The 23,498-nt window shown below is 28.6% G+C and overlaps 1 long non-coding RNA gene across 1 annotated transcript; it reads right to left on the bottom strand.

Moving 5' to 3' along the window:
- Positions 1-284: 284 nt before the first annotated feature.
- LOC139906949 (uncharacterized) lies at positions 285-23,279 on the bottom strand. Its single transcript, XR_011783208.1, has 2 exons — positions 23,095-23,279; positions 285-2,551 (listed from the first exon to the last, which is right to left on the bottom strand). It is a non-coding gene; the product is annotated as an uncharacterized lncRNA (long non-coding RNA).
- Positions 23,280-23,498: the final 219 nt, after the last annotated feature.

The following is a 23,498-nucleotide window of genomic DNA, read 5'->3' as shown; positions in this document are numbered from 1 at the left end:
AACTCATTTACTATGACGTCAATATTAAAAGCGTGGTGGAAGTCAAATATCCGTCATACACGCGTATAACCTTGTATTTCTATTAACCTTGGGTGGAGCAATAATTAAAATATATTTCCAAGTTAACTTCACGATACCTTGAAACTACAGGTAAGTCATTATCAAGCGCAACAATTTCTTCGACAGCTGACAATATTGTCTTGTTCATTTCCAGAAAATGTAGACTAGCTTATTTTTTTGGAACAATTATTATATATTATCTGTGTATATTTTTTATTTCCTCCTTTGTTTTTTTAGAGAAGTTCAGTAAATTTAGGAACCTTTAAACATTTTTATAAGGTCCAAGGAACATGATCGTCGCACTAGAGGTATTTTACACTATTATTATGAGTGTGCCCTTCTTATTGGAGTAATGCTACGTTTGAAAAAAGTCAAGAAATCTACAACACTAGGGTATAATTAATCTACTCTTTTTACAATGAATTGCATTTATTTTGACAGTATGCAGTTGACATTGAGCCCACATTCATTTTATTTTGTAATAGAACAATAGCAATAATAAGGATTGGCCCCCAAAAACCTTGTTAAATAACCTCTTTTTTTTCTTTTTTTTTTGGCGTGTCTTGACTTTTGTTATTATATATATATATAAATGTTTTTGTGGTTGGTTAAATATAATTTTTTATATTGTTATTTAGCGTGATTAACTTATTGATAGAATGATTTGACTGTTTCTTTCCAATTACGAGACTACCATTTCTACCTATATAGGTACATCTGTTTCGTATTTTTGAACTTTTGTGGGAGTTAATATTTGTTGACTCTTTTTATAGAAGTACATATGTTGACAATTTTTATTCAATTTCCAATTACTAAGCCTCGTGGTTTTAAAATTGAAGTATTATATTCATTCATATTGTAATTATTTATGTCAAAAGATAAAAAAATTTGTCAAGTAAAACTCTCTCAAAATATTGAAGTAGTTATAAATACAAAAATTAATGATCTCTAAAGGGTAATGTTAAAATATGTATTACATCATATTTGATTTTACAAAAATCCTGGATGTTTTTACCGAATGCAACCCTCTATTTTCCACTCCAATCTCATACGTCATTGAATTATCGAATAACATTACATGAATACATATTTCTTTAAGCTAAGAGTGGATGATGCAAAGTTCAAATATCTAATGTCCAAAGCATGACTTGATCATAATGGTGATCTTTTTGAGCAGCTCATAATGAATCCACAAAAGTGTATTATATGTAGACCATATAGTTATTTCATCATCTCCCAGTTTTTTAAATAGCTTAATTCCACTTAACGAAGAAATGGGTCATAAATCAAGACGGAAACTTAACTTTACTCATGATTTAAATGAAAGTTTCTTTCGCCTTATTTCTTAATATATATTTATTTTAACTACGTAGTTAAGCTGTTGCTCCCTTAAAACCTATGATATCAGGATAATGATGATGCAATGGGAGGAGAAAGATGAAAACAACTTGGGTCATTATAAATGGAGAAAAAAAAGATTTAATCATTTAAATAGGGCTATTAAAAAAAGGGAAATTAGACTCTTAATTTATTTTCAAAAAGGTTCAACTCACAAGTAGTGAACTATTATTTACTCAAACGGTCCAACATTAATATTACTATATGCATTAAAAAAAAAAAGGAAAAAAAAATGGCATACAACAGCTGTTTTTGATAATATTTGATTTTTGCCCCTTATTAATATTCTGAAAGTTGAAATGCTGCACTCTAATAAACCTTTGATGAGCATCTGTAAACAATTTACTACATACAATTATTAAAGAAAAGTCCCGCAGTTAGAAATAGTCATTTGGAATAATTGATTGTAAGTCTTTTTCTTTTTAAAAGAGGAAAAGTAGAAAATAAACAAAGATAACATCGTCATGATTTCATACAAATAATCTTTGTTGACTATGATTTGGCAATCATGAAAACCACGTAGAGATCCAGTATTTTTGAGCAATTTGTAGAGTGGGCTTTTAATAGGTTTACATACATGAATTAAATGCAGAGAAATAATCAAGTCATTATTTTTTTTAGGTGGACTTATTGGTTTACAAATGCAAGTAATTTAATAACTGACCCTTATATTGAATGAAATTCATGATTTTGAAAGCAATCACATAATTGCATAAACATTTACGTAGACGTTACTTACTATTTATAATCTTAAGATGGAGGTCAGATCATTTTTTGGTTAAAACAAAGATGTGTAAAGGAAATACATATTGAATGAATAAAGATTGAATGATTTAAATTCTTAAAAATAGTTTGGACTGAAAGAAGTTTGAGTGAAACTTTGGTTTAGTGATAAAAATTAGAAGAGTTGGAGTTATATAAATAAATTTAATGTCATACAAAATTGATAAGATTTGACTTGACAAGAGGAGAATAGTTTCTGAGTAAAATTGAAATCTATTTGTAATCAAGTTGGTCGTATTTATCCCTCTGGTACATATTTGCTGACGTACAAGATGAAAATATCTAATCGTAGAAAAATGGGAAATCTTACCTAAAAAATAAAATAGAAAATTTATTTAATTAATCGTATAAAACATCTCATTATAATTGATTCAAGGGTAATATTAATTGAGTCATTTTTATATAGAACTGCTCCATCAATTTTTGTTTCTCCATTATTAAAATATTATTTGGCATGAGAGTTGTTTAAAGCTTTTATCAAACAAAAATCCACATACATAACCTTGTTTTAATAGGAATTTCAAAACACTTCTTCATGGAAAAAATAGAATGGGTAAATAAAAATTGTTTTTAGGCTTTTTGTAGTTGCCAAACCAATTGGAACCTCTCATGAATATATTATTTACTTAACGATGATAAATATTTTTACCCCTTCAAATTGTTGTGTACAAGTTGCAATGTACAAGTCAGAACCAAACAATGGGATCAATAATTGTTGGACAGTACTTGTATTCATAGGATATTGGTAAAGTGGAAAAATTAAAAAGGTGTTTGATATATTATTTTTGGTCTTTCTCACTTTAAAAATTTAAATTACTAACTAATCAACATTCTGTAGCATGTTATACCTGCTTCACTTCTCCTAAGTATGTAATTAATTAGATCAAAAGGAAACAATAGCATGACTGTTTAGTTATTCATCAAAAATGCTTATCCCGTAATTGAATTGAAGTTATGAGAAACTCAAATTCTAACTTCTAAAATCTACATCAATTACAAGTTAAAACACAAAGTAATGACTTGTTTGGAGTAATTCACAATATTTATTTATTTATCGTCTATATCATATCTCTACTTCCATCAAACGTTCAAAATTGATAATGCATATATTTATTTCATTTGAAAGGTGAGTTTTGTGAACGAAAAGAAAAATTAGGTAAAATGGAACAACGTAGCCTAGAAAATTATTCAATTGAATAAAATTTGACTTAGGCTCATTACTCCGTCATTCCTTGAGAAGGAAATATATTAAATGGACTTCAAAACAATTCCTTGGTCAGATTGAGAAAATGTAATAATATAATTTTTTATTTATTAAATACATTTAACCATCTGACTACATAGTACAAAGGAAAATTAACTTTTATAGAACCATTGAAAATGAGTAACATAACTTAGAATTAGGTAACTAACTAGAAGCTATCCTTTTATTAAAACAGACAAACATTTGCTATAGAATGTTTACAGTTGAGTATAAAATTAGAGACATTTTAATTTTCCTATCTTGTTAAAAGACACAAGTAAAATGCTACAAAATTCTAATTAATAAGTCTATATATAGAGTTGATAAAACGCACGATCTTCTCCTCTAGTCTAACTGGAAGTGGGGGTTCTTTAGATCTGAAGGTGTATGGTAGATTAGCTAAAGATTTCTATGAAGTGTTGCCTCCACTTTGTATTCCATTTTTCATCCAATAGAGGGTGGGAAGAGCCAGCAAGCATGTAGGTGAGAGTTTCCTTCTGTACTTTTCTGAGATGAGATTCACAAACATTGTGAAAATGGGATTCACTTTTAGACAATTGTGGAGAAGGTAAAAGGATTTTTCTGCTGAGGTATTAAAAAAGAACTAGAGAATGTTTTTTTTACTAGATTTGTTTGTAGATAGAAAGGAGGTTGAAAGTCTAAATCGGAACCATTTTGCAGGCAAGTTGTCTAGGGGCTAGAACGAATGATTTCACCACATATTTCTTATGAAATAACATAGAGCTTTTTTTATTTTGCCTCATTAGTGCCTAAGCTGGTTTATCGTACTATAATGTTGAGCTGTACTTAATCAAACAACTCCATCTGACCAATTAAAGAAATAGTAGAGAAAAAAAAATCTGCTATAAACTCCTAACTTTGCGATTCACCATGTAAATTATACATCGGTACCTATATTTTAAATTTATTTCATGGTAATTTGTTCAAATCAATTATTGTATCATAATCCCAAAAAATTATTTAATTAGTCTGCCAAAAAAAATAATTATTTTAATTTATCTTTCTTTAATTTGACTAGATAAGCCTTTTATAGCAATAAATAATGGAAATTTGACCCTACATGAAGGGGGTTTCAACCTCATGCAGAAAGAAAAATCTACCTATTCATTATGCCTACATTTTATTGTTATTAATGCAGATTTAGTTTAATAAATAAACCACCTTTTTTTTTTGGTCGAATATCTTTATCATCGGCGTGTGGTCAACATAATAAATTACATAATAAAGAGAAGGGCCCAAACCACCATGAACCTGTCAACCCTCTTTAAAAAAATAATAATTTACAACGAAAGTAAAGAAGTAACTATTAACCGTCATGAAATTTTTTTAAAGTAATCTACCTACAAACATAGCTATAGGTAATTGATCTGGACGGTCTATTAAGCTATTAAGAGATAGAGCTGGTGTGGGTAAAGTAAAAAACAATTTTTTTAAATGGTTCATTTCTTAATAATGAAGAAGCAAAAACTAATTACGAAAGAGCAACGTGTACAATAAATGGATCAACATTCAAAGCCGCAACTCTAATGGTTCATAACGACATACGCACATAAGTGGTACTAATTGAATAGCTATACATGGCTACAAACATAAGTTGAAAGTCGAGAGAGAAAGTCCCAGATGTGAGGAATAGTATTAATAAGTATAATCATACACAAGCACGTGAGATAAGGACAATTGATTAAAATAATTTTATTAAGACAATTAAAAAATGGGGGGAGGGGGTAGAGATTTAGAGGATTTCGTGAGCAAGATGGTGGAAATTTTCGAAAATAAAATCTGTTCAAAAAATATAAATATGTCTCTTTATAATAATATTAAGCATAAAGTTAGTAGAAAAAACAATGGGAGGAACGTGTGTCGTCGTAGCAGGGGTGACAGATGATTTTAAAGGATTAATTAACGGACTTTCACCTAAGTAATCCATGCATTGCATTCACATAGGCTTCTATACAATTACTATCGATATATATTTTGTTAGGGGGAAATCTATAGCATGTTTAACATATTTTCTATTTAATTATTTACTATCCTTTATTAAAAAAAAAAAAAAACATTTTCATTCGCCAAAGCTATACTTTAAAAAAATGGTCCTTGAATTGTGATATGTATAGGGTTGAATAGAGAGAACAATATTAAAAACGTCATCCAAAAAATTATTATTTTTTTATTAAAAAGGTCATCCAAAAAATTATGGTTAAAAAAAAAAGGCTATCTAAAAAAGTATGTTTTTTATAACAAAAGTCATACAAAAAATGATATTCTTTTGTAAAAAAAAGTAATCCAAAGAATTATGTTATTAAATCAAAAGATATATTCCAAAAAAATTTGGCTTACAAAAAAAAGATCATAAAAAAATTATGGCTTTAAAAAAAAAGTAATTTAAAGAATTATATTTGTTTTTTATTTAAACCAAAAAATGATGTTCTTATTTAAAAAAGGCCATCCAAAAAAATAGTTTCTGATGTGAAAATGGTTATCCAAAAATTATGTTGTTTATAAAAAAGTTTACCAAAGATCATGTGTTTTAAAAAATATATATAGTTTTGTATAAAATAGGTCATCCAAAAATAAATTTTTGTTTGCCACCAGATTTGATTAGACCAATTTTTGCTCTCGTGTGTTATTAAATATTTAATTATTCGTATTCACAGAATTTTGCAAATTTCAAATAATGAAAATGAATTGATAAAATCGTATTTTGTATGAAAAAACGTGGCTTAATGTACAATGCGCTCGGGAGAAATTATGCTCATGAATTTATGTGTTGGGTCACGTTTGGGCCGTTCTTAGGGAAGGAGATTACATTTTGTATATGAAATTCAATGAAGATTCCTGGGTCAGATGGAGTTATTGTCATACTATAATGTCTACTTATACTTAATCTGTGCAACTCCATCGGACCAATTAAAGGAACTAATTAACCAATTAAAAAAAACGTGCTTTGTATTTTTAGAAATTGAAAAAATGAACTGATTTTCATAAATGGCAGGAACAAAATCTTTAAAAGCTATTTTGTAATTAGTATAATTTTAGAAAATTTTCTGTCAAACCATTTTTGACAATACTTATTTTCGAAAACACAATATTCACTACACTGATTCATGATTGCATGTAGCAAATAACTGTATTTCCGAGAAAGCCTTGCAATATTGCATCTAGAATAAAACTGCGCCCATCCCATTACTACTTCTGCAGCTGATTGCCCCGAATTATAAAAAAGAAATATACATATTTTATAAAAAATGTTATTCACAACTTTTACTAGTATTATGTCAAAAATTGTCAAAATTAGAAACAATGTAAAATGTTTGAGAATCACTGAATTAATTATAATTTAATATATATATATGCTCACAATATCTTACAAATTACAATATTCTTTTTATTCAAATATTATTTATTGAAAGTTCCAAGTACATTCTAAAAAAGTAATGGATCAGTATTGCTTTTAATGTGAATTATTTCAATTACACTTAAAAAAAGTGAAGATCTACTCATATTTTGAGTTGTAGTACAGGTTCAACTCTCAATAATATACAAACTTATAGATTTTTTTTTACAATAATACCCCTTTTATGTTCCAAAGCTTATATTATTGCATGTGCAAAAACAAATTGAGGCCCATTTATGTGATAATTTCCTTTACCAAAAGTATTATAGAGAATTCTACTAATTTAATATATGTAAGTTGGTGTAAAGGCGGTAGCTTCAACTTAGAGAATAATCAATAGCTTTTACTACGCTCCTCAAAAAACACAATCCTTAGGAACAACCCATAATGATATCGGCAAAAAGATTAAATGTCTAGACACTTAACAAGATTCCCCTTATCATCAATACAAATTACCCCTTTCCTTCAAAAAAGCAAATATTTTTATTGCTATAGCCAATAGACACAATATATATTTGAACTTATACGTATGTATGTATACAAAGTTCAAGATAAGAAAAATAATTAGAATTGACTGATGTAGAAACATAGGCGGAACTTGCTAAGAAATATCTAAATATCATGATAATGAAATGGGCATTGAAAATTTCAAAACTACTTGCTAAGAAATCAGTAATTTTAAAACAACAAGGTCAATCAGATGCAAAAGCCTTTGTATATCGGGATTCTGTTGTAAGTACTTATATATAAATATATATATCAATGTTTAAATATAACCTATAAATAATATTTATGATGAAAAGTTCATGGTGATCCATCCTTTAAAGTTACACAATAATAAATTAAATTCAAATTTCGACAAGTCCAAATTTCGTATTAATAAAATATTCAAATATATTTTATCAAATAATATTTGCATAAACATACGTATTGTATTTTCAAAATTTTTATTGATGCTCAATAACAATAACTTATTGCAAATTTAAAAAAAAAAGTAGTATATCAATATATGTGTGCTTTAGGTATTGTATGAGTCACAATCAATGGGCTTCCATGAGATAAAAAAACTTTAATGAAATATTTAAAAATGTGAAGATTGCGAAAATCCTTGTGACGTATTTAAGAAATTAAGTATATAACTTCAGTAATGTCTATCTTGCGATGTATAAATGTGATTGGGTTACACTAGATGGCATTAGAAAGATAATATTTTGTATTATAAACAGTTTTAAACAGTTTTGTGATTGTGTGTCTAATTATTGTTTGAGAGCGGTCAAAGATATACACCAGAAAAGAGAAAACAAGCTATATTTTACTTTTTTTTTAAATATATAAAGGCGAAAATGCATGCCAGACTGCTAAAAATGTAAATAGTGTATATGGTTTTCATACTGTAGCAGCCAATCACACGCAATTTTGGTTAGTTGATTCTATTTCGGTAATTTTGTTGTCACGCTCTGGAAGGCTAATTGTTGAAAATGTGGATAAAATAATGTAAATTGTCAAGTTCCACCGTCATTTAAGCACTGTTTGGATTACCAAAGATATAAACATTAATGAAAAAAACATTTCATTAAAGATTATGGACTCATTTTTACTACAGCTGATATGTTGTCACTAAAAGGTTAGCAGCATAAGGAGACTTGCCAAAATTTCGAAATTTATCACATTTCACATTAAAATGGAATAAACTCTAGATTGGAAATATAAAAACTATTATTTATCATTACTATATTCAACTAAATCAGCTATGGTTCTTAATTAATTATCTTTAATACAAATTAAGTTTAAAAAATTAAGTAATAAAACGATTTTTTAGTATTCATACAATAGAAAATTAATTTTAAAATGTGGTTGTACAAAACCATTATTTAGACCAAAAAAATACCATTTCTTTGATAATGGAATAATAGACAGAACATCATGAATTATCTCCTTTTTACATGTGCTACTTCAAAGAACAATGTCCCTAGCCCAAATTAGCTAACTCAATTATTGTATACACTTACTCACTTCTAGAGGGTATTTATTTAAAGACAAACCCTTTGTAAGAAATAAAACTTATTCCATATGTTGATTTTTTTCATGAACTTTGAGCGGAGTGCAATTAAATTAATTTATCACTTACAAAGATTTCATTAAGAGTTTTGTGAATTTGGTGGGTTCATATATACGATTAGGTAAATAGATAACTTATGTAATTCTTCTCGGGAGGTCTACGTAATATACCAAACAAAAATAAGAAGAATATTTAATTTATCTCTTTTGAGTAAAAATGAAAAAAAAAAAAAAAAGAATTAAGAAAAGAAAAGAAAACACAATTAGAATGTAGAGTTTTTATGAAATTGTTATCATTTAATTTATCTTTAATTGGATGGTGAACTTTTCAAAAAATCAAAAACAAAATATATGAAGAAATGACCCCTTTTAGATTTCTCTAAAATATTTGGAGATAAGTGATTAATCAAGAAAGATTTTCTATTTCTCTACTACTGACATATAAAAGTCCAAATTAATGTAGGTCGATATATTTTATAGGTATATAACAAAAGTGGGATTATATGAAAGTACATACTTAGTTTTTATAATCTTGCTCCTTACATAACAATGGGGCTTTAAAATAAATGAATTTCAATATATGATTTATATCATTTTTCGGGATTTTTTAAAAAAACCTTAAAGACCGTAAACATTCCGCAAAAGAAAATGTGACTAATTATTTGTAAACATAGAAAAAGCTTAAAGGGACTGGGAACACAATATCTTGAACAGACTGAAACATCAAGATGCTACAAATCTTATGGAATGATGTAATCTTCAAAATCAAAGAAATGTTTTGTTTTTTAATCTCACAAGAAAATAAAAAAAAAAGAAGATAATTCAACAAGGATTGTTACGTTATGTAGACTGGATATCTGAGTGTCTGTAGTAATTGGGCTAAATAGTTGGATCTCACGATTAATTAAAGATGAACGAACAGTGTATGTAATTTGCTTTTAAAATAGTGTACATAGGTTTTATACATCTTTTGTGAAATACAATGGTTTTTTTATTAGATTAAGTCCGAATTAGCATCACACTAAAATTATTTGAATTGGATCCCCTTAAATAACATTTGAACACCTGTTTTCTTCACTTTCTGATTATGGGAATCCTGTTTTAGATTTAAAAAAATAAATATTGATTTTATAATAAATTATTTTATAGCTTAATAACTTTTTTGGATTACTAATAATATTTTATTGACATTGTTTTTAATATCTATATATATATAGATACTTGTTAAAGTACTTTTATGCTGTTTTATCATTGCTATATAGTCACCTTTGAAGCTCAATCACATGTTTGAGAAGTTGTACATTAAAGTATGACAAAAATGAGTCCCCATAAAGTGAGAGCAAAATTCATTTATATTAAATTTTTTTAACATATTGACCAAGATGCTTTAGAGAATAGAAATGGTGTTAATTAAATGCCTATTTACATCATATACTAAATAGAACAATAACAAAATGGGTGTATATATGGCACTGCAATTTATTTTAAAGCTTAAGGGGTCTTAGAAAAAAAAATTAGTTGTTTGTTTCCCTTATCATCAAGTATGTACCTAAATATAAAATAAATGCATTCCATTATGTCATGCCAAGTCAAATGTTATTCATGAAAGTATATATACCTATAACTTGCCATATTTGTGCAAAACTAAACAAACAGCCAAGATAAATAATATTAATGGTATAATTACGTCCTAATCTACAAGACCCAGAAACAAAAAAGGTCATATGTATCATGGAGTTATTATTGAGTCATGTATCTATGTACTATTTGCAAAAAAAAAATAACTGGAAAATAATTTTCTCTTCATCTTTGTTCCATTATTATCAACAAAATTTGCACATCATAATTTGGCAAATATTTTTATAGATTCCTTTATATACAAATAATGTGTTGTGCTAGAACCTATATTTGTTGTTAAAGATTTAATTAAGATTAGAAATGGAGAAGAGAAAGAAACAAATTAAAGGGGGCTGAAGAGAACCTTTTAAAAATTCCGTCAAAGAAGCATCACTCACTTAACCTCTATCCATTTATATTTATATTGAGTAGAACTGTTTGAAAGTGTTGAATAAATAAAAGCCTCTTCAAAAAATGAGGAACAAAGAATCAACAATTCCTTCTCACTCATTTACATTTAATTGGATACAAATTGAGCAACCCATCCAATACCTATGTAAGTAACTTGAGTACATTTAAACATACGTAAGTTTCAATTACTATTTTGTTTCCTACCCATTCATAGTGGCTTTGAACAATGGATCCTGTATGTGTATTGTATAAGTACATAAAAACGTTTTCATCTTGTTAATTACAAAAGAGACTTATAAAGAGAAAAAATAAACAAAAAACAATAGGTAACAGGAGTTTTGGGTTTTTAAACAATAGGATCCAACAAAGTACTCTTTCATACAAAAGAATCAAACAGTTTTAGTGCCTTAAAAAATATGTCTAAGTACATTATTTTTGAACATCTTTGGAGAAGCCTTCAGAACCGGCCATAGGCCACAGGAACTACAGCGGCCACAAAGGGCCAAACTTCATATATGCATCCTGTTTGATTGATTAAGTGTATACCCCTTTAAATTCCCACGCTTAATAAAGAAACCCCGTGTTTTTTTTTGTTTGAAATCTTTTTTTTTGTAAGTAATTTTTTTAATACACTGTATGCAGCGGGGTGCCCATAACACTTTTGAGGTCATTCATTATGTTAAACGATATTTTCCCTATTAAAAAGCAGTGCAAAATTAAAATACAGCATTGTTTTTTCATCTGCTGTTTTGGAAATAACAAAAGTAGACTCACACTTAGCAGAATAACTCACAAACTAAATAACATATTTTCGTGAAATTTTGACAGCTGTCTTTTGAAGGATGATACTAACTTAAAATGACGTAAAAAAAAATAGCGCCAGCTTTTTAGTCTGTGTGTTATATACAATATATGTTTTTTTCCACAAAAAAAGTCATTTTGAAATAAGGGATGATCTCACATAAAATAATAAACCTATTCATAGAAAAATGAATTTATTAAAATCCTGTTCCCTACCTACGCCCCATGCAATCCACTACGAAAAAAAACCCGCTATAGATAAGATTAGCTGGGAGTACGTACACAAAACACAAATATTGAATTAGGAATCCTAATCAGTACAAATAATACATAGTGCGAATATAATTGCAAAATCATCAAAGGTCAACCGTTTATACAAATATTTTCCATCGATATGTAGACGTTTATACATTGGGAGAAAACACGGTTTTTTATTATTATTCATGGATTTAATACATATGTATGTATGTTTGAACATATTGCAAAATCCTTGCAAATTAAAGATAATATACAAAAATATCAGTGAATTTTAATCCAAGGAAGGAAATATGTACATGTTTGTAAGTAGAAAATATAATTAGGAATAAATTTGCTAAATGGGACTTAAGATTAAATTACATATTATATCTTACAAAATGATTATAACTATATATAATGAATGCACTTTTTGCAGAGGGTTTAGTATTAAGAAAATCATAGAAGAAAAGAAACCTCGATCTTGTGCATAGTTTTTAGAAAGGAACTTCTCTTTTAACAAATTGGATATCCACATATGATATATAATGAACAACATTGTATTTTTTGTAACATTTTTCAATACAATTAATCTGTTTTGGGCTACTTTGATCAACTCAATCTATCTGATACATTTGGTTTCTTTAGGTTGATATGCCATAGTAAAATATGAGATACACATCGGAAAATGCTTGTTCATTAATTTGGATTATACGTCAGTATTGTCTCTAAATTCAGAGAGTCAAACCTAGAAAATTTGCTCGCTAAATTATATTGGAGATATCAAATTATCCAAAAACTTACTTTCTTGATTTAAATCTGATCATAATTTTGTTATGGTCAATATCACCTTATCTGAAAACAAGATTATGAACATTGAAGACTAAAACTATATGAAGATCAGAGATCAATATAGTCAAAAAAAAAAAAAATACTGATCCTTAGACCGATCTTAAAAACTACAAGTCTTTATAGTAAATATTTTAAAAACCAGCTGTCCATAAATTATTGAGTAAAATCTGTCTTGTCCAACTCCCTACATTAATTTGTTAAAAAATTGTACATCAATTAAAATGTGCATTATATGTACTCTGAATAAGACATATGTGAAGTTTAATGTAATATAAATTTACAATATCAAAGCAAACATTGTCAAAAATAGAAGCAGGTGGCAGATAGAATAATTACATATCCATGTAAGTACATACTATTTCTACTTATAAACTAACCAACCAAACGACAAACAAAATAGTCAAAGAGAAAATTAAAGGTTTGATTTGCAAATACAAAAAATTTTAGTACATATATATTTGGCATTTCCGAATGGATCCCTTCGTACTTATGATATCTCAAATTACCCTATGATCAATATATCACAAAAAAAAAAAAATATATATAAAGAAGTAGATTTACAGAGATAAACAATACTAATTTGCATATTTGAAATCTTTTTATTTGTTTAAAATATGATGTACATACGCGTGTATAATATAGACAGGGAAACCTCAATTTTAGAAAATACGTTCTATATAAGCTAAAAAAAAGATATAGTTTGGCAATATGTAAACACAATTTATACTCATAAACGTACCAAACATCAGTGGCTCTATAAGCATAGGAGCTATTGACCTCCCATTTTTGGAAATAAAAAACAAGAAATAGATTTTCAATTAACAATAACTTGTTTTGAGCAAAAAATATTTCAAGGTGTTTTCAAAAAAGTAAAAATACGATAGTAAACCGTTTAATGCGAGGTTGTACTGTGCATTTAGTATATGTAAGTTAAATACCTACTTTTTTTAGCAATTCATGCAACTATTTGTGGATATCCAAATTTAATATATCCAACCTTTTTCAGGTGTGACACTCTATCAATACACCACGTCCCATTGGACATCATTATATATTATTTGTACATAAAAGGAGCAAAAATTATTACAAAAGAATAAAAACGAATGATTGTTCTTAATTTGAGATATGTGTGGTTACTTTTTTATTTTATTTTTGCAGAATATGCAGGTCAAGTGGCATTAGGGATGATGCCAGGCCTTTTGCCTTAAACATGACTTGATTAAATCATTCTCCCTTTTCTTTATTCAATTTGATGGACATTTAATCACGGCCGTACGGCAGACGTTTAGCAGATCATTTTGTGTACATAAATACACCAATGAAGGACGATGCATCATTGGTGTATGATGTGAATGACCCCTAAATAAGTTGCTGGTACATAAAGGCAAATTCATGGAAGAGCAAAGTTTTTTCCAGAAAGAAATAAAAATAAAAAAAAGTTGCTAAAAAATTATATTCCAATGTTTTTTATTTTATTTGTTAGAAAAATACAAAAGCTGTGAGAGACTGAACTCGTAAATATATTTTTTCCATGGCACATTTGTGTTTACTCCCTTGGTTCAAATACCGAATACGAAATGAACACTCTCCTTCCCTATTAACTTTATAAATGATGTTAAAGACAGATTTCTATATCCTTGAGTGACATTTTTCTAATTAAAATTCCATTTATTAGTAAAGAAAATAACAATTTGCCTCTGTAATTTGTTTGGCCCTATTTATACCTCTAATACTTGCAGAGTCATAATCTCAAGGATTTTTTTTTTAAGTTTAACCAATAGAAATCAATTATTATCATTGATATTTTTATTTTATAGCTAATTAAAGTTTTATGTGACTCTGATTGAACTTTACAGTAAAAAATATGGGTGTGAAATAATGAATTAAGAACGTTACATATTTGCATAAATTATTTTTTATACAAACAACATAAAATCCGACTGATTGCAAAAAACCAAACAAAAAACTATTAGTAACATGAGTATAATTAAGTAATTATTCAACTCATATTGTTTTGGAGGGATTTTTATAACTATCTAATTTAATTTTGAAATAAATGCTGTTCATCAAAAAGGCTTTATGATTTCTTTTCTTTTTAATGAACCTTTCAACAACTCAAGGGTGATTCGTAGTATAATTAAAGTTTAAAAATCTCTAGTATGTCGTTCAATAAGGTTCATTGTAGTCCAGTAGGTGCAGAGGTCAGAACTATGAATTGGATCATTATTTGAGGGAAGTGGGATAATTTTTGAAAATGAAACTTTTAACATTTTTTTCTTATAAAAGACACAATTATAATTTTTTTTTTATCAATTTTTTTTACAACAATAACTTAACTAAAATTATTTATTTGAAAGTAACAACCATTGTCTTTTACACAAAATATTACTAACTTGGACCGTCAAATGGGTAAATTCTCCCTTCCCTTGCAAACCCCTAGTAGTCACAGACTAGGGTGGTCAAACCCATGACGTGTGGCCACGTGTAGCTAACATTTTATCTATTTTACACTTTGAGGTCAATAACAATGTGAACATGTTGACTGGTGAATATGAGTTTGACACTTCTGGCATGGAAGTAATGATTCACAAGCACATTATGTAACACTATTACATATTATTTACATTGATAAATCCTTGTTTTTCCCGTGGGGGTAGGTACAGCACATCAAATGGGTTGTGGTTATTACGTCATACCATTGTTTATATACAGTACAAGGTAATATTAAGTAGATTTACCTATTTGTATGTAATATTCACAGTCTTTCATACAATGTACATAATATATAAATCCAACTTAGGGACAATTGGAATAAAACTACCTATATAGGTATGTAAGTATATTTATAAATTGGGTGAGAGAAATAAAGAAACTCATTGTTCCTCCTCGGCCCTCACTACTATTTTGTTATACAGATGACGAGCTCATCAGAGTTCCTTCTTATTCAAATTCATTGAGTCTGTCAGTTAAAAATATCGAGACAGGATAATATACGTTCATGTATGTACTTAATCCAATATATAATATACATAGAATTAGATATGTGAGTATTTTATTCCACAGATCTGGACCGAACAAATTATATTCAAATGTATATATGTACTTTATTACTAAGTAGGATTATAAAATATAGGTATTTATATGGATAAAAGTAACCTTGATTGTCCTTGGGTAATAAAAATGTTAATTTTGAACAGTTAAGTATGTAGTTACACACATAGTACCTATGTGTTATTTTATAGGTAGGAAATAAGGTCTTAAGAGTCTTTGGTACTCAGATATATAGATACAAACGAATAGGAATGATACATTATTTGTTTGTAAATCGACATAGTCATTTAATGGAATCCTTATACCCTGATTTATACATATTGTGACCAATATATGACCAGCCTTACAACGGTACTTTTTTTAATTTTTGTATTTTTTAAAAAGAAGATGAGAGAGTTAAAATATTATATTTAAATGCACTTATATGTTAATTACCTAATAGTAACTTTCAAGCTCATAAACTTAATTAATGTTAAGGTAATAATGAAGGTATTCTACTGGTAAATGCTGCGTCCTTCCTAAAATGTATTCATCTGATTCGAAGAAGGACAGTAATGAAGGGGAAGGAAGATGTGGCCATTTCAGAGAAGTGACTCCTAGGATTTACTCAGTAAATTTTTTATGGTACATAACAGACGTCGATCATCATCGGACTCCGTACGACCACGTTAGAAATCGGCAAACCATCGTTTGATGGTTGTTTTCGATGGGGCAGAGTTCGGATAAAATTTTTCAAACCAAGCTTTGGCTTGAACGATGTTTTTTCCCATCAAAAAACAATGATAAATCGACACACGAAATTGCTTTGAATCCTTCGTTTTTAAGAATCACAAAAGTAGCGTTACTTAAACCATTGAAACTCGATAAATAATAAACCAAACTTCATGAAATTTTAACAGTAACCTTTTGAATGTTTGTTCTTCCGAATTATTTTTTTGTTAGTGGTGCCATCTAATAATTAGGCCTTGGACTTATTGACTAATGTAATATTATCCCCTTCTTTAAGAGTGGTTTATTTAAGAAGGATGAAAAAACAAACAATTAACAGCTCTATTAGGAAAAATAAGTGTAGTACTCATTCTTAAAAAAGATCATCAAAATACAAAGAAATTTTAATAGCAATATTGGTGCTTAATTTGTATTTGGATATATTTTTCGTCAGTTAACATATTCCAAGATATTCGTGTTAAGTAAATAGTTTATTATTTATGATTTGAAAATAAAAAAAATAATTTTTAGTTAAAAATTGTTCTTAAGATTAAAGTTTATAATAAAACAAATGTAAGGAAGGCCATTTTCTACTTAAATTTGTAGTTTGACATTTTTATAATGTTAAAACTAATATATTGAGGCCCAATGTTACGTCTATGTTGTATATAGTAAAGGGGGAAAATGACTCCTCCAGGAAAAGGAAAAATACCGTCTTTTTTCCAGGTATCCATAATTGCAAGATACATTTGACATCAAGAGTGAGCTTTATTATTATTTCAAAGTAAAATCCGTGTTGAATTGGCACTTTTAAATAAGATAAATAGAAATAAATCGTTTATAAAAATATGTCTTGATTTATTTGAACATCAGAAAAATGAAAAAAGTAAGGTCAAATAAATGCTTAGAGATATTTTAACCGCAAATGTCCCTCTATACTTTGTCTGTTCATAAACATTTACGTATATTGTACTGAAAATATTTTATTTACAGAAGAATTTCAACATCATCTTTGTGTAAAAAAGCAATAACGAGTAGTAATTGAAATTAAAAAAAGAGATCACATTTGTTTGTTTTTTTCATATATAAATACAAATTCGCTTGTCAATAAATCTTAAACCATAAACAATAGACGTTTAGAAAGAGTTAAAATGAGATGACTACATTCATTTGTAGTATGTGTTTAGATAATAAGACAAAAGAGAAAAAATCCAAGCTTCATGATTTTAAATACCTTTCAAAATTCACAAGCGGCTTAGGACTGTTACGTATGGGAGTTTGTGAGCAGTGCTTACCATGTGCTAACAATACGGATGACGTCAATGGGACCCCCCATACAGGAATATGTAAATAATAATAAGCTATAAGTTAAAAAATAAAGAAGCAATGGCACAAATAAATTAAAATTACCCAAACAAATACGCCCACTTACGTCACAAACCGACCGAGTAAGAATTACAATTTTTATTTTTGCCTAACTTTTTTCTAATAACATCAATAGGTTCATCCTGCATCTTTAAAAAATACCAGGACACAATTAATTAGATTTTATGATCAGCTTCCCTGCAACAAAAATATTTTTTGTAAATAATCCTGGTTTGTTCCTGCAAAAACAAATTAGTTGGATCTTTCTACGAGTCCTGATCTTTCGATTATGGTATTTGCTAAATACTTAGGTATGCCAATCCATTTATAATACTATTCTTTGATTGGGAAGAGGATTTAATATAAAGTTTCAGAAGCGTATTCAGGATTAATGTTTTTATTTATCTTTTGAATTTAATGAAAAAATTTAAACTTTTTGTTCCAGGGCGATTCTTTTTAGTGCAAAACAAAAATTCCTTTATGGGGGGGGGGAGATATATCCCCTCCATCCCACACCCTCCCGACGTCCCTGAGGTACGTTTGGTAAGTATCGGATCTAACTCAATCTGGAGAGGAAATGTCTATTAAAAAAATCCACAAATTGGGCTTTTAGGCTAATCTAGTTGTAAATGCATTGAAATCAGCCGATCTAAACGACCCCATGCCCCTAATTAGTGCATTATTTTTAATTACTTATAAACGTGGAGAAACCTTTTGTTTTATCTTCTTTTCCTTCCAAGGATGTCTTTACACCACATATTTGTTTTTGGCTTGATTCCATCTTTCAACAGTCATTTCCCACTCATAAATTAGGATTCTAACACACAAATGATGATTATCATTACAACACTCAGTACATCCCCTCACATGAATCAGCCCTTCCATGTACTAATTACACGGAATTGTAGCATCCACATATTACGTACATATGAATATATGTATAACTATAATGATATGTAATATGAAGTGAGTCCAGATATGCCCTTGAAAAATCACTGTCAGAATAATTTAAATCTCCATAAATAAAGACGATTCAAAGGAAATATCACTCATGGATATACATATAACATGAATAGGACATAAGTCCTATAAATGAAGTGACGGCAAATCCCTTTATTCAAAAAAGTAGAGGATTACCTCTTTCCCCGGCCACACTCCTCTAATGCCCAATGACTCATCAACAAAGGCTAGTAGCAGTTTTCAATTTCTGTCACATCTCTCGTTTAATATGGGATAAAAAAGTCATATTTGACGGGAAATAAAATTTGATTGCATGCTTCGTAAACCCTCCTTTACTTCCTTTAAACCCTAACTTGATCACTTTCCTGGGGTGTTTACCATTAAAATGAAAAGTTTAAATATTTATAAATATATTAGTCCTTAGTATCTGTTGAATATAAGCGTTAGAGAACAAATGGATTCTGTATTATCACTCTGTCCCAAATAAATATACTTGATTTTATTATTTAACCAATTATAAAAAAAATGTTTGACATTCCTGCCTTAAAGAATATCAAGCCTTTGTCTCTCATTTGTTGAAGATACAGTAAAAAACCACCATTAAGGATTATTTGTCTTTTAATGGAGAGGCACAACAAAGAAGCAATAAATAAAGAATATTGAGTATTTATTAGTGAAGGTTGAGAAAAAGACAAAATAACATTGATACAAAAAAAAAAGTATCAAATTTGAAAATTGACACCCTTTTACATCTTTTGTGTAGGTTATGAACTTCTTTTTTAAAGTTAGCTGCTAGGTCCAAAGTGGATTCAAGGGTTATAAGTAAATCCTCATCAATTGTATCATGTTATTTTTCATGTTGAAATTGGTACGAATCTAAACAAAGGGATTATATATTTTTTTCGCAAGTCGTTATCACTATTTTTAATTCTTAAGGAGATAACATCTAAGACTAAAGTTGGTAAGGTCAACAGGAAAACTGAGAAGCTGTTGTGGAGGATTTTGAACTTGGAGTATACTTGATAATCAATATCGATTCTTATATCCGTCCCCCACTAATAACCCTCTAATCCAATGTCATAACAGCTAAACTGTTCTCCTAACAAACATTTTTCAAATCGTATATTTGAATTATTAGTGATGTACATGGTGGTATTTTGTAGCTCCCTTTTTTTTGGAACTGGTAATCTGGAGAATGAATTTTATTCCTGAGCTCTTGTCATTACTATTTCACTCTCGAGTAGTCAACTTACTTTCCATATACATTCAATATCGTTCCAAACCGAATTGAACCTTCGGATGACGGCTCAAATAAGACAAAGAATAACAATTTACTGAATGGAGATCTTTTAATTTTTCCAAGCACAATATAACAATAACTATGATTGTGCTGAACTTGAGGATTTGTTGGATTAGGATTATAATTGTAAGTCCTTGTTGGACTCAAGTAGAATTGAAGATTGACATGTGAATTATTCTTGGCAATGTCCTTGTCTATATCATTTCTCCTTTGCCACAGCTGATTGTAGCTGAGCTAATAGAACGTCAAAACAGCTAAAATGTTTCCTTTTTTATTATTAACATGGACCAAATACACACGATTTTTATATATCGTTATTATGTTTTTTTTTTTTGTTTTTTATGTACCGAAAAGGATTTGAATTTACAACTCTATATATAAGGACGTAAAAATACATTCAATGAGAGGTTGAGTGATTAATATACATATGTAATTATGTAGCTAATAAAAAAATCCTTAAATATTTTGTTTACATAATTAACTTTGTTTCCCAATTATTTTGTTTCTCTCTATGTTTATAGGCATGAGACGACCTTTATTAAGTGCAATTCAACAACAACAAAAACAATGGCTTAAATGATGTATAATTTGTATTAAATGTAATCAAATTGTTTTATGAGTAATTTAACAAGAGATTATTTATAATTGGTTCAATGTCCATGAGGAGTCAAGTCAAGGGTATCTTTTTTATTTATTTTTCAAAGATAAAATAATTGTTTATATAGTTTTTATACGTAATAACTGCAGTAAGTAGACTGAAATGTTTTTAAAATATCACTATTCAAAATTGTCAAGGCGCATTTAAAAAATGAATATACTACAGCTTTAATTAGAGACAAAAATCGTAGAAAGTTGCAATATAATAAATTAGAAATTCCGTCCTTACATAATAAATTTTATGGTAGAAAGAAAAAATCATCCAGAAATTGACAACGATTGAAAGAAAAAGAAATATATAATAAAAAATAGCCAAATCATCTCTATCCTGATTTGATTAATAGAGGGCGTTTATTTAAATGTGTGCGGTAATTCAAAAAATATGCTAATCCGTAAGGTTTTTGTTTTCTGCTCCCATATTTGTATCTATTATTAGATTAGGACTTAAGAGTGCTTTGGAGTACAATGTTATACTATTTATGTATACACATTAGTATCTCTTTTAACGTCATTCTAACGGTTTACCTTTAGTCTAACAGCAACAAAGGTAACAGTAGGTAATTGAGAAATTACATCGATCAACAAGAAAATATAAAGAATTTTGTCATGATCTCTTTTTCTCTCTGTGTTACAACCATAAGTCATCATTCATGTTTACAATCAAGGCCTATTCAATCGTGAAACTGAAGATGAAGAGACGAAAAAAAGACATGTAATATTTTTACACGCTCTGATGGAGGAAATCCAAATGTTTGTCTGCGTAGAATGGATTCCCTATGATCATTGCTTGTGTATTTTCTCCAATGTATTATTTGGGGACTCTGGAATGTTGTTGGCAATAGATGGGTACGCCTTTGCTACTCATTATCTCATTAGACTGTCAATATTGGACATTCCACTTATATGTATTTAGTAATGGACTTTGTGAACTCAAAGAGCACGGGTTCAATACTATAAATGGAAGGAAATTTCCTCTTTAATGAGACTTTTCACCTCATTATTTAATGTCTACAAATCATTCTTGAGTTGAGTTCTATTACCCACTGCCTCCAGACAAATAACTACTTTGAGTAAATACATAGAACAAAATAATCATATTAAATTTGTATCCTTTGATATCTGCCTTGAGGGGGGAGTGCCTTTTGGCTCTTTAACAATGATAAATGTATCGATCACAATCGTTATTTTTTATTTTAAAAGATGTGACACTCTTTTTTTTTCTTTGAAACATTTGTTTCAAAGAATTCTATGGATGTAGGTATATTATCAACTTGTGGAGACCAATTTCATGGTCAAATGCAATTAAAATAATTGGGGTCGATAGAAGAATCGTATACATGAAATTCAAGCAAAGAAATTACGTAGGTTGATTCGATAAGTCATTATCTCTTTAACTTTTAATCAGAACATATGTTTTAACTTTTTTATACAAAGATGTAGAAAATTATTTGGTAAAACTGCAGTTATTTGGCTTTCATCTAAAGTGTGTACCTTATAAAGTATGCAATTCATTCTATTATCCTTTAAAAAGTATAGTTATTGCAGAGATATCACGCATTTTTTTATTGCATATTTCAGACATTTGTCATGAATGACCATTTCTCTACTGAATAGTCAGTCGTACCATGTCTGTAGTAAAATCATTTTGCATTAAATTGCCATTATTTACATAAACTAAATACTTGGATTGGAAGCAAATATTTAATGAGTAAATGGATTTGTGATGCATCGACATAAAACCTATTTTGTAGTAAAATCAAGATGAAAAGAAAATTCCTATTCAAATTTGTGTGCTGTGTTAAGATAGGAAATAATTTTAGCAATAAATTAAACCTTTTTTTTTCCTTTATGGGACTTATATATGTATCGATATGGTTTTTCAAATAATAAGATTAATTTATTGATATAAATCAACGATAGTTTGTCGAAGAATACAAATGTATTCAACAGACAATTTTGAGAAAAATCCTTATAGATTGCTTTTGTATTGACGGGACACATACCTAGGTAAAAAATTTCCTGTTACTAATTTATGCATTATTATTGTCCAAACATGCTTTAAAAATACATCAGCTGTTTGCGTTAGTAGTATGATGATTACATCATAAGAAACATTGGGAAAATGGAGAGAGGCCATTTTGAATGACGTCGTTACATTATGTAGAAATAATGATTTCTTACCTGATAAATATGTAATAAAAGAAAATTGATTTATTCTTTAGTCCCTTAATCCATATAATTTATTTTTTTTCACAGGATATTTTTAATAGGATTTATAACTTTGAGTCTTTGCAAAATTTCCCTAGTCTTCCTACAATGCAATCACTTCCAATCACAGAGTGAGACTGTCAAAAGTGCGTAGAGTATTTAACGTCAATTTCTTTGAAGTAAAACCATGTAGCAAAAAGGAAGCGTAAGCACGGACACGCGCACGCCTCATGGTTGTACTCACTATACCCAAATGGGGTTTACTAGACATCAATGTATATTAGAACTAATAAGTAAGACTATTGAATGTTATTAAATATGTTGATATACATCCATTTGAGTCAAAATTTAGAGAATGTTGGTTTTCAATTTAAGTA

The sequence above is a fragment of the Lepeophtheirus salmonis genome, chromosome 13, assembly GCF_016086655.4.
Source record: "Lepeophtheirus salmonis chromosome 13, UVic_Lsal_1.4, whole genome shotgun sequence".
Classification (NCBI taxonomy): Eukaryota; Metazoa; Arthropoda; class Copepoda; order Siphonostomatoida; family Caligidae; genus Lepeophtheirus; species Lepeophtheirus salmonis.
This window is presented reverse-complemented; position numbering and strand designations above follow the sequence as displayed.